An 11,136-nucleotide genomic window follows, 5' to 3' on the forward strand; every position below is an offset into this window, starting at 1 on the left:
GGATCAGTCTTGTACTCCCGGAGCCAACAGGCTGCCTAGACAGAAGCTCCAGGGACTTGGCTGGGATCCCAAGCTTATGAAAACTCTGAGGTCCAGGGAGGCTTCAGGTGAAGGAAAAAGGCGGCACCGCCACTCCAAGGCTTCCCCTTCCCCAGCCGACTGCTTTCTAGCCCAGACTGGACACACTGGGGCCCTGAAGTGGGGGGCGGGGTGGGCCTATGCCCAGGACACAGTCTGGACGAGGCTAGGGAACAGAAGAAGCAGGAGAGAAGGGTTTAGTGGAAAGGCTCACAAATGGGGTTCACCAGAGATCCGCTGTACAAGACTCCCATTTCCTGTGCCACACAGGGCTGGATAAGAGGTGCTGGGACCTCTGACCAGTCCTGCAGGCAGTGTCCTGGGGTTCAGAATGGCCTTATTTCTATGCCCTCACAATTTCCCAGGCGGTGCTTGTGGTAAAGAGTCTGCCTGTCCATGCAGGAGACGTAAGAGATGTGCAGGTTCAGTCCCTGAGTCGGGAAGATCCCCTGGAGGAAGGCATGGCAACCCACCCCAGTATTCTTGCCTGGAGAATTCCATGGACAGAGGAGCCTGGCGGACTACAGTCCACGGGGTCACAAAGAGTCAGCAACTTAGCATGCATGCATGCACACCACTCAGGTCTGGTCTTAGTAGGGAAGGGCTGGAAGCCTGCCTTGTGCCCTAGAATCTCACTCAGAACCTGCTGGACCAGGCTTCCTGTGAAGGAGAAGGGATCACTTCTAAAGGAATGAGAATTCCCCTTTTCTATGTACCAAGGTGATTAGCTGTATGGAGAGAGGGTGGGGGAAGACTGTGAGAAATTGGGTGTGGGGATTGAGTAAGGAAGAGAGACCATGACAGATATACCACCTTGGGTCCTTTGTGGAATGAGGTGACAATGCATTAAATTAAAGCATGAGAGGACTTCCCTGGTGGTTCAGTGGCTAAAACTCTGTGCTCCCTATGCAGGATGCCTGGGTTCAGTCCTGGTCAGGGAACTAGATCCCACATGCCCTAGCTAAGAGGTCGCATGCTGCAACTAAAGATCCTGCCTGCCACAATGGAGACAGAAGATCCTGCTGCAAGTAAGACCTGGCACAGCCAAGTAAGTAAATAAATGAATGGAAAAAAAAAAAGCATGAGGGAAGGTATGGAGATAGGTGACAGAGACAGTGGAACCGTCTGCCAAGAAACTTAGAGGGTGGAGAAAAGAAACAGAAGCAGGCACAAATGCACCCAGACAAGCAAATGGACCGAGAGCCAGGGCAGTGCTGGGGGCTGTCCTGGAGAAGGGCACTACCTGGGCACTTAGAAGGGGGCAGAGAGCAAAGGATCTGCTTCTCATCCCAGTTGTCTGACTGCTGAGACCCTTCGGGGCATGACAGAAAGGTCATCTGGAAAGGCTGTGGGAGCACAGAGATGAACCTATCTTGGACTGGGTTGGGGTGTTGGGGAAGGCTTCCAGGAGGAGCACCTGAAAGGACTGGTAGGAAAGAGTGGAGGGGATGGAGGTGGAGAGGGAAGGGGAGGAACCCAGTCCTGGAGGCAGGAATTAGCCTCTTCCATCCCAACAGCTGTGCATCAGCGTGGCCCACATACGAAGATTAAAAGAGGAACCAGGCCCAGAGCTGGAACACCAGGCCTGTAAGCCTGGGAGGGAACACGGCCCCTACCCTGAGATACTGGAGAGCCATGGGAAGGACAGGTACTGGTTAGGCTTATCTTCCAGAAGGAGCAATTGGAGGAGAAGTGAGAAGTAGGGAAGCCAGGGAAGGGTGGTGCAGAACTGGAAGTGAGTCCTTCAGAGAACAGAGCAAACAACTTCATAAAGCAGATGGGCAAGACTTGGTGACAGAGGAGGGGAGGGGTGGTGGCAGTTGAGAGAGACTCCTAGGTGTCTTGTTGTTCCAAGGAGCTCTGGGCCAAGACAGGAGGTCAGCTCTGAGCATCCACCTGCTGCCATCCACAGGTGGGCCCTTGGCTCAGAGCTCTCCCACCCAGCCTAGGAACTCACATGAAGCCGCTCTAGGGCCTGGGTCCAGGAAAAGGCCCAAGAGGGTGTCCAGCCCAGGTTGGGAGCACAGCCCAGAGGGCCAGGTGTTACTGGGGGAGCTCCTCCCCTCTGACTCCCCTCGCCAGAAGCTAGTCAAGGTAGTACTGTAGCCCCCTGCCGCTGACCCTCTGTCGTTGCAATGATAGCTCTATGGCCATGAGGGGTTGAGTTTGGGCCTCTTTGTGGAGCAAATCAGAAGGGGAGGAAGGCCCATTGGAGCCCTGAAAGAACTCAGAAGCTGAGAGGAGCAGACAGCCTCACAGAACAGAGCTCAACCTGTCCCTTTTAGGCAGAGTTTGGGAGCTGTGTGTTCCTGTCTGGGCCTGTTCCTCTGTGTGTGTGTCCTCAGGCGAGCCACTGCCTATCTGGGCCTGGTTTCTGCTCTCCAGTGCACTGGGAGCAATCTCTGGGGTAGGACACTGCTCTAGCCTCCCTCTCCTCCAGCTATGGCCCAGGACTCCTGTCTACTCTCTGCCTATTCATCCATAGGTGCTATGGAGGAGCACACCCGTGACCTCTCCAAGGAGGTGCTGGGTGATCATTACGTATCTTCTACTGTGAAGAAGCAAGGACCCTTTGGAAGGGGAGCCTGAAGGTGGAAGAAAAGCCTTTCAGGAAATTAGCCCCAGTGGCAGGAAAATTCATCAAAAGCTGGCAGAAGTACCTACTGCTGATTCATGTCTCTTACCTAAGGAATAGCTCTTCTGGGCTAAGGGCAGGACTGGTAGCTTCCAGAGTCTTCCAAAGACCCCAGACTCAAAACTTCAAAACACTGGACCTTTTACTTGGATTTTCAGCATCTGGTGGGGAGAGGGGCACCATCATCATTGTTGTTCCTGAATCATGGGATTCTACAGTGCTAGGAAAAGCTGCTGATAGACAGTGGCCTTGAGTTTGAACTGCTGTGTGATCTCAGACACTCAGTTGACCTCTCTGATCCTCTCTGCCAGAAGGAATTCTGACCTTGCCTACCTTCTAGGTGACCAATACATCTATAATATTCAGTGCATGTGTGCTAAGTCTCTTCAGTCATGTCCGACTCTGCGACCATACGGACTGTAGCCCATCAGGCTCCCCTGTCCATGGGATTCTCCAGGCAAGGGTACTGGAGTGGTTACCATGCCCTCCTGCAGGGGATCTTCCCGACCTAGGGATTGAACCCAGGTTTAAATGTCAACCCACTCCAGTACTCTTGCCTGGAAAATCCCATGGACGGAGGAGCCTGGTAGGCTACAGTCCATGGGGTCTCAAAGAGTTGGACACGACTGAGCAATTTCACTTTCACTTTCCTGAATTGCAGCCAGATTCTTTACCACCTGAGCCACAAGGGGAGCCCATAACACTCAGTACACCTGGGAAAAGAATAATTTTTCATAAAGAGTGAGGATGGAACCATATCAAAACAATTCTTGGTAGAGGGACCATCCAGCAGGAAAACAGTCTGGATGTGGAACTCATTATTATGGTGGCACTTACCTCCCTCCCACTGCCAGGTATTATGGCAGGCAGAAGAGCTGTTGCAGGACACCCCTCCAGGGAGCACTATTTACCTGGCTTACAGTGTGAATGAGCCCCAAAATGTAACTTGAACTCCACACCCTTTGTATTCTGGACCTGCCACCTACATGCACACTTACACCACCCATGCCTCAGAGAAGCCTCTGATGGGATCTCTTGGTTACCATCCCACCCAAAACATCCACACTGGGTAGTCTTTATAGCCCCCTCCTCTTCTAGCCTGTCCATGGCTGCCTTCAGCCCCCAGAACTGGCCTGGCCACCAGGCCAGCCCGATCATTTGAAGCAGAATCCTTTGAAGGAGCTATGGATGTAGCAGACCCCAGAACCACAGGGAATCCCTTCTAGACTGGTGAAGCGGCCATGGGCTAATAACTCTGTCAGCCTATTTTTAAGACAGTGTTATAGCGCAATTGGGAAACCCTGCCTGCAAGGATGGTTTAGAGCTCAGCAAATTGGGGAAAGAATCCAAGAAAAAGGCCAAGTTTCAAGGTATCAGCAGGGAGACAAAAGGAGAGAAGATAAAAGAGGATGCATCTGGACTTAGGCGTCGATAAATGAGCCAAAAGTGGTTGTTGAATTATTCAGCCTCCTTTATTGATCCATTGATCTCTATCTGCAGGTCTTGGTTTATTCTTGGTTGGCATTTCCTGTGTTTGAGACAGTGGAAAGAGAAGTGGAGAGAAGAAAGGAACAGGTTTTTAAGACTCCAGAAGAGAGAAGAGGCAAGGCCAAAGAGAAATTTGACAACAGGTATCAGGAACCTTAAAATGCCTGTATCTTTTGACATGGTGGATCTGTTTTCTGGAATTGACCCTAAAAACACTCTCCAAAACTTTGAAAAGCCTTCAAGCATCACGATATTCACAGAAGCCTTATTTTATAGCAGTGAATAACTGGAAACAATCTAAATAGTTATGTCCGACAATAAGGGATCAGCCAAGAAGTCATTAGGAGTTTTATATGATTACATGGGGAAATATTTATGTCATAGAATTAGGTCAAAATGGAGCATTCAAAACTGTACCCATAGGGGAATTCTGTGGTGGTCCAGTGGTTAGGACTCTGTGCTTTCACTGCCAAAGGCCTTATTTCAATCCCTGATCAGAGAACTAAGATTCTGCAAGCTGCACAGCATGGCCAAAAAATCCCACAAAACCCTGTACATATAGAATGTCATAACTGTGTGAAGAAATGTGGATAGAAAAGGGTCAAAGAAAATATACCAAAATGTTAGCAATGATTGTCTTCAAGTGATGAGGTTCTCTCTTTTTTTCCCTATATTTCCTAAATTTTCTACAATATGCACAAGTTTTAAATAATTAAAACAAAATGTAAGGATGGAGCAAAAGACACTCATATGAGGTGTCTGCACAGAAGTAAAATAAGCACAAAGTAGTAGGGAGCTGATTCCTTCTAGAACCCAGGGTACTGCTATGTCTTAGGTCTGCTGACCATCTCCCTGGCACATCAAATGGACAGAACTGATAGGATGAGGTGATACTGCAGGGCAGTCACTCTGCAGAGGACAGTCAAAGGCCCCTGAACTCGTTATTTGAATAAAAAGTGAGGGACTTCTCTGGCAGTCCAGTGGCTAAGGCTCTGTATTCCCAACACAGGGAGCCTGGGTACCATCCCTGGTCGGAAAACTGAGATCCCACATGCTGCAACCAAGACCTGACACAGTCAAACCAGTAAACATTTAAAAAAAGAAAGAAAACAAATAAGAGTTTTCCCACAAGAGAAAGGGGAAGAGGTCAGGCTAGATAGAGGGGACAGTGAGAGCAAAGGCCCTGAGGCATGTGGGAACCACAAGCAGGCCAGTGTGGTCGGATGGCAGGGTGCCATGGGGAGACACAATGGGAGATGGGGTTGGGAGGGAAAGGAATGACTGTCATGCGGTCACATAAGCTGGGCTGAGGGCCTTTGCCTCTCAGGCATAGGTAAACCGGGGGCTTGGGGGAGGATTTCAAGCAGCAGGGCAGTGTGATTAGAGCTCTACATTCTCCAGTTCCCTAGTCTAGTCTGTTTGCCATCACCCTCCAGAAACTCAGAGAGGAAGGGAGGGGAAGGGGAGCCATCCAGCAGCCCTCACACATGGTCAGCCAGACCTCCTGACCCCAGCCTGGCCCTCTGCCCACCACACCAGGTTCAGGCCCCACCTCCGGCCACTCAGACAAACCCTTCACCTCCCATGACAAAGAGGCTTATTTGGTGCCTGGGCAAGATTTTGCAAACGTCAACCTTGTAATTACAAGGATGAAATCATCTGGTTCCTTTTAAGCAAACGGGTTTATTGATCCCAACACTGAAGAAATGCTATTCTGGGGAAACTTGCTCCTCTCTGCTTTCCTCTCCCTCCGGGATGGATGAACTGATGCGGGTGTTAGGGGTAGGGGGCGGGCGGTGGTGGCAGGGCAGTTAAGAAGGGGGAGAACTGCCCAGAGGGAAAATTCTTATGGGCCCAAGGGAGAATTGTATGGTATGTAAATTACATCTCAAGAAAATTATTTAGGGCTCGGAACCTGCCTCATTTAGGTCGATGATATCCCATCCTGGACTTCAGCCCATCTCCATCCAAAGACTAGAAGCTGAGTAGAGCTAGGCTTTGATGGCTCTGTGCCAACCACGAATTCCCCTTCTCTCCCACCCCCCCCCAACGCTCATTTGTGGCTCCAGATCCTGTTTCAGCTTTAAGATGGTACACTATTTCCTCAGTAATTGAATGGATGTTGTTTCTTTAGAAAAAAGCGCACAGAGGTTCAGGGACCTGGGAGGACCTCACCCCCACTTTGAGGAGAGACAGATGTGGGTAGCTGCTGACACCGGATCTGGATAAAGCCATCCTTTCTGCTGGACCTGGGAGGCAGGATGTCTAGGCCCTGACCAACCAAGCCAAGGAGGGACAAACAGTTGGGCTCAGGGGACAGGAATGTTCAACCATCAAGGGCAAGAGCCACATCCTGCCACAAGGCCAACAGTAAGACCCCTTCACCCAACCTGTTGGGGCCCCTTTGGGAGCATGGTAGGTTGTTTCAGGAGAGTGATCCCAGCTCTCTACAAGCTTGCACACAGTTTGGTGAAGGAGACAAGCTGGACTTTGGGCATCCTTACCAGTAAAAGCCTTGGAATGGAATGGTTAAGAGCCCCAGCCCCTCTGAACCTCGGTTTCCTCATCTGTAGAATAGGGTCAATAACAACAAACTTGCAGGGTTATGATGAGGAGTGGACAAAGGATATACCCCCAGTGCTTAGCCATTTCATTAACTCTAACGGGTCAGGGTCTTGTCTGGGTGCTATGGCCACCTATTTACCTTTTCAGGGTCTCCTTTTCCTTATCTCAGATAGGGACAAGGAGGCCTGTCTTAGAAGGTGGTTGTGTGAATTAACTGAGATAAAGGGTATAAAAGTACCCTGCTCAGAGCTTCACAGTTGAACCAGACAACTAAGGGTTCCCTCAATAGCCTGCTCAGCAGTATCGTCCATTTACTGCCTACCCTTTCAAGATCAGTGGAAGCAGCTGCCCACTCAGGAAAGTAGGGAGAAGGCCCTGGACTGATTGAATCCTTAAGAAAGGAAAGCTCCAAGCAGTAGGGCTTCAGAGAATTCAGCCAGGTTTATGGGGTTGGGAGGGTGTTTCTCGGCAATGAACAGTCACCCTCAGGCTTCAATCTGTGGGCCCTACTAAAGCTGGCTGGTAGCAAACTCCTTCACGGGGTGGTGCCTGAACCAATCCATATCCATTGGACAGAACCACAGAGCTAAATATATGTGATGTGGGTGAAATTTTCTTTTATTAATTTCCTTTAATCCAGTTTTTAAAATAAGTGAAAAAAATTAACAACCATTTAAAAAAATAAAAAAGGCATACAGAGTTCAGCCGAGGAGATGGCCTCCTTCGGCCTGCGGCTCGTTTCCCGGTTGTCCTGGCTGTTTGGATGCCAGACAATGCCGAGTGTGGGTTACCCTGTGGCCTGGAGTTGCCAAAGGCTGTCTGTGGTGCTGCTGTTCTGGGTCCGCCTGGCAGACTCTCCCATCCCTTTCCCTCCAGACGGCATTCCCCACCTCTGTGAGGCTGACACTTAGAGTACTCTGTCCTGCTCTGTACTCCCGCTGCTTCCAGTCCAGGTCCCTTGAGCTTAGAAGGGATATGTCTTGACCATCACCCTTGTCAAAAAATTCATGGTGGCTTTCTGCCTCAGCTGCTGCCATGGCTCCTGTGAAAAAGCTTGTGGCAAAGGGCAAAAAAAAAAAGAAGCTGGTTCTGAAGTTTTACCTTTGACTACACCTACCCTGTAAAAGGTAGCATCATAGATGCTGCCAATTTTGAGCAGTTTCTTTAGGAGAGAATCAAAGTGAATGGAAAAGCTGAGAATCTTGGTGGAGGAGTTGTTACAGTCAAAAGAAGTAAGAGCAGGATTACTGTAATGTCTGAGGTGCCTTTCTCCAAAAGGTATTTGAAATATCTCACCAAAAAATATTTGCAGAAGAATAATCTACATGATGGGTTTTCCAGGTGGCGCTAGTGGTAAAGAACCTGCCTGCCAATGCAGGAGACATACATAAAAGACTTGGGTTTGATCCCTGGGTCAGGAAGATCCCCTGGAGGAGGGCGTGGCAACTGACTCCAGTTTTCTTACCTACGAAATTCCATGGATAGAGGAGCCTGGTGGACCACAGTCCAAGTGACATGACTTTGTGACTAAACAACAACAACTGCTGCTGCTAAGTCGCTTCAGTCGTGTCCGACTTAGCAACCCTATGGACTGCAGCCCACCAGGCTCCTCCGTCCATGGGATTTTCCAGGCAAGAGTACTGGAGTGGGGTGCCATTGCCTTCTCCGAAACAACAACTACATGATTAGTTATCTGTAGTTGCTAACAGCAAAGAAACATGATTGGTTATCTGTAGTTGCTAACAGCAAAGAAAGTTAGGAATTGCATTACTTCCAGATTAGTCAAGATCAAGAAGAGGAGGAACTTGAAGGTTAAAACTCAATTGTCTGGAATACTTTGTATGAGTTCTTTTATACATATATGTAATATATATATATAACATTATATAATTTTTTTAACTTTTTAAATTTTTCTTCACCACATACCAGTTGCAGCATGTGGGATCTAGTTCCCAGACCAGGGATCAATCCACCCCCCTGCATTGGGAGCACGAGTCCTAGTGATTGGACTATCAGGAAAGCCCCTCTGTATGAGTCCTCGAATAAAACTTGGGAACAGAATCAACAAACAGTTCATGTCTGGTCTGAGCATCTAGGCCACTCTAGTGAGATTTCAACTTTTATTTATTCCACATCTCCCAGGGAAAAAACAATTATTGCTGGAGTCCAGACACCAAGGTCAGCTGCAGGTCTGTGAGCCCTACCTGGACCCACTGTGGAGTAAGGGTGCTTCCTTGCGAATCATCATCTATCAGAGACAGAAATGAAAGGTTTTACACAAGTATCTACCCAAACAGAATATGGCGACATTGCATGGTATCACATGGGGTACCCTTTTTTCCTACTATGGAAGCTAACAGCAGAAACTCTACTCCCTTGACCACAGTCCTTGTTGACTGAGAGCAAACTCATCATCTTCCTCTTGTTCAAACAATTATTGTGTTGTCTTGGTGCCCAAATTTCTTCTTAGCTGAACTGGGAATATGTAAGGGAGAGGCAGCAGATGGATGAAAACTTCTCTTCCTCATGAGTGGCTTGGTTCTGCCTTGGTAACTGGGGTAAAGGTTGCCTCACTTACCTCTTAACATAAAGTGCAGATACTTTAAGGCTGGTTTTGTCTGTGCTTTGTGCTGCACTTTGAAGTTTTCCCCTTCAGTTTAGGCCAATCTGGGTGATGGAAATTTTGGAGACGGAGAAGTGGATGTTTCCATCCTTTGTCAGGAAATGAATGCCATTGATAAGAATCTGAGAGAATTAGCAGTGAGAAGAAATGGAGAAACGAAAGAGTCCATCTCTGTGATTTGTTTACTTAAAACTGACACCTTTTTAGCTTTGTTTATTTTTTTTTAATTGGTTTTCTGTCATTTGCAACTGAAAAGCACCCAAGGGAAAAACTCAGATATTTGGAGACCCAACAAAAGTGGTTGGTGACATCCATATCTATGTATACCCTTTCTATTTGTGTACATACATACATTCACACAGGCTTGGTGTAGGCCAGGGAGCATGCCCTTGGAAGGAGTTGATTCTATGTTTGCTACTCAGAAAGTGTATGTTTGTTAAAACCACTGGCCTGCAGGTTTGATTTTGCTGAAAACTCTCCCCTTGACCTTGGGCAATCCATCATTAACTGGACCTTAGTTAGAGTGAAAAAGCAATCCAGTTTGCCAGGAACTGAGTGGTTTCCTGAGACATGGGACTTCCACTGCTAAAACCAGGATAGTCCATCATCCTAGCTCAGTTCTGTATCTGTAAAAATGAGATTGGATTGGACTAGAAAGGGCTGGGAAAGTCTGCCAAATCTTGCATTCAGGCAGACATTGTCAATTGCCCTTGGCACTAACTCCTGTTAAGTTTAAGTGCATTCTTACAATCCTTTGCCATAAGACCAGCTACTGTCAAAACTGGCACCTATTTGCCATACTTGGACTGAGTTTTTGACAAGCTGAGATTTTAAGGGTCAGAATTTATTGAGGACCAACTTTGAGTAAAGCTCTGCTGTAAATCCCATGTCAGGCTGTCTCCAGCCTGAGCTAAATGACTTCCCTAGAATTTGTGGATCTTGTCTTTTAGGATTTGATTGTACATTTGTGTAAATATATGAACCGGTATTGGGTTATTAATTCAGCTTGTTCTTTGTAAACTTAAATTTATTGAGTGTTCATCATGTGCTAAAACTACATAAAAGCTCTCATGCCAGCTAATACCGCGAGCTTGCGAGTGCCTGCATTTTGTAAAAAAAGGAAACTGAGGCTTTGTGGTCCAGTGCCCTAAGGGCCCCATCCAGCAGGCAGGGGAGTGAGTGAGGTCCCATTTGAGGCCCTTCTAATTCCAACAACTCAGACCTTTCCACCTTGATGCGAATTCAGTTGGATCGCTTTAGTCTCTTTCCCCCGTTAGTCTTTGATGTGCACAGCCTGCACCCCTCCTGGTCGGTTTTCGGAATCTCCAAGGACTTAAGTTTCCAAAGGAGACTTTGGAGTCTCCTTCAAAGTCTCCAAGGACTTAAGTTTCCTGGCGTTCAGGTGATAATTTGGGGTTACTCCGCGCTGCTGGGGAGCCCAAAAGTTCCAGGCAGAGTAGAGGAAAGACTCGCGTGGGCCGCTCCCTATCTCCAAGAACAGGGCAGATCCCCCACTCAACGAAGCGGCCGGCCAGGAGAAAAGGGGCCGCGCGGCCGCGGGAGGAGCCGGGTTTCGCTGCAGTCCAGCGGCCCCGCAAGCGTACTTGCAGCGCATGCGCGGCGCGGGCCGCAGAGTTGTGAATGGTGCGTTTTGTTTGCCGGAGTTTGGGGCGGGCGGGCGCGCGAGGAGGAGAGGTGGGGCCGACGGGGGCGGGGCGGGGCGGGCTAGCGAGGTGGGCGGCGAGAG

Source organism: Capra hircus, chromosome 18 (assembly GCF_001704415.2).
Source record: "Capra hircus breed San Clemente chromosome 18, ASM170441v1, whole genome shotgun sequence".
Lineage (NCBI taxonomy): Eukaryota > Metazoa > Chordata > Mammalia > Artiodactyla > Bovidae > Capra > Capra hircus.